Source organism: Lathyrus oleraceus, chromosome 4 (assembly GCF_024323335.1).
Source record: "Lathyrus oleraceus cultivar Zhongwan6 chromosome 4, CAAS_Psat_ZW6_1.0, whole genome shotgun sequence".
Taxonomy (NCBI): Eukaryota; Viridiplantae; Streptophyta; class Magnoliopsida; order Fabales; family Fabaceae; genus Lathyrus; species Lathyrus oleraceus.
In genome coordinates this window covers 345,670,610-345,672,356 of record NC_066582.1, presented here as the reverse complement: position 1 = coordinate 345,672,356, position 1,747 = coordinate 345,670,610, and positions in this window count along the sequence as shown.

Sequence of the window (1,747 nt, the reverse complement as noted above, 5' to 3'; positions counted from 1 at the left end):
GCAGGGTGAACAGGTGTACTACTTTGCGGTTAATGAGGAATTCAAACTCATTTGGGCCTAGGTTCCTCATGATACCGGTGTTGACATAAAATCGGATGTTCATAGGTCGTATAACCCCGACGAGTGGGTAATGCAGTCCCATTGCATGTGCTATCATGGTCACTAAGCCTTCCACTGAGATTGGTCCATAATCTTCCTGTTCTATACGGTACAGATTAGCTATCATGAATGTAGCAGCGTTAACAGATCGGGCCTATAATGCACAGTACATTATAAATAGTTCATCTTTGGATATAAAGGTCCTGTTCTTTTCCTTTCCAAATAGGGTGTGAGCTAGGATCTTATGAAAGTAACGAATGGCAGGGTTATGGATGTTCTCTGAATGCATAAGGTCTGACTCGGGATGGTTATTTCCTGTTATGCTACCCCAAAAGAGATCTAATTAATGGTCTACAAGTATGTCTTCCTGGGTAATGGTAATGGTATCAGGATCATTAGGGAATCCTAAGAGTTCAGTCATTTCTCTATGGGTGTAGCGGTAATCCATATCAAACAACCTAAAGGTGATTAGGCCTTTGTTAAGTCCAATACCATGATTTGGCAGGTGCACTAGGGAGCTTAGGAATTCTAAAGTCAACCTACTGTAGGAACTAAATTTTCTCTTGATAGAAAAGGTGTCCCAGCCTAGTTGGTTAATTAGGAACGTAACATTGTCTCTTATACCTAACTTGGTCATGGTGTGTTCATCTGGGTATAAGGTTAGTGTCATTTCTCTCTGAAATAGAGTCTCAAAACATCTCCTTTGAGCTATGTCTCTGAAGACTATATCCATGTAATCTACTTGTTGAATTGTGATAGTCAGTAGCTAGATAAAATCAAGTAGATAATAGCATTAAGTTAATGATGGTCAATAATACAGAAATGTACCGATTAACTTTATGAGAAATAAATAAAGAAGAAAACAAAGAAATCAAAATTAAGCAATAGTAATAATTATAAATGTGTGATGAAATTAATTAGTTAAAGACAGAGTGTGGGTTGTCTCCCACCAAGCGCTTTGTTTATTTTCGTAAGCTCGACAAAAATAGGATATGCGCTATTCTTTTGAATGAGCGCAAGGATCTGCAAGCTTAAGATTTGCAATGAAATCATTGTTATCAATGTTGTGGTAATGTTTCAAATGTTGGCCGTTTACTATGAATGGTTCACTCGTTTTTCCTCTTATCTCTATTGCTCCATTCAGAAAGATATTGGTGATTTCGAAGGGACTGGACCACCTAGAACGAAGTTTTTCGGGAAAGAGTCTGAGGCGGGAGTTAAACAGGACTACTTTGTCTCCTTGGTTAAACTCTTTCCTTAATATGCGATTGTCGTGCCATTTTTTTGTTCTTTCCTTATAGATTCGGGCATTCTCATACGCATCTAGCCTAAGTTCTTCTAGTTCATGGATATCTAATATTATTTTCTCGCTTGCGGAAGTATAATTGAGATTAAGGGTCTTAATGGCCCAATATGCTTTATGTTCTAATTCTACCGGTAGGTGACATGATTTTCCATAAACTAGCTTAAAAGGTGTGGTTCCTATTGGGGTCTTATAAGCTGTTCTATATACCAACAGGGATTCTGGTAATTTTGAGGACCAATCTTTCCTAGAGGTGGCAACCGTCTTTTCTAAGATTTGTTTAATTTCTCGGTTTGAGACTTCTACTTGCCCACTCGTCTGTGGGTGATAGGGTGTTGCTACGCG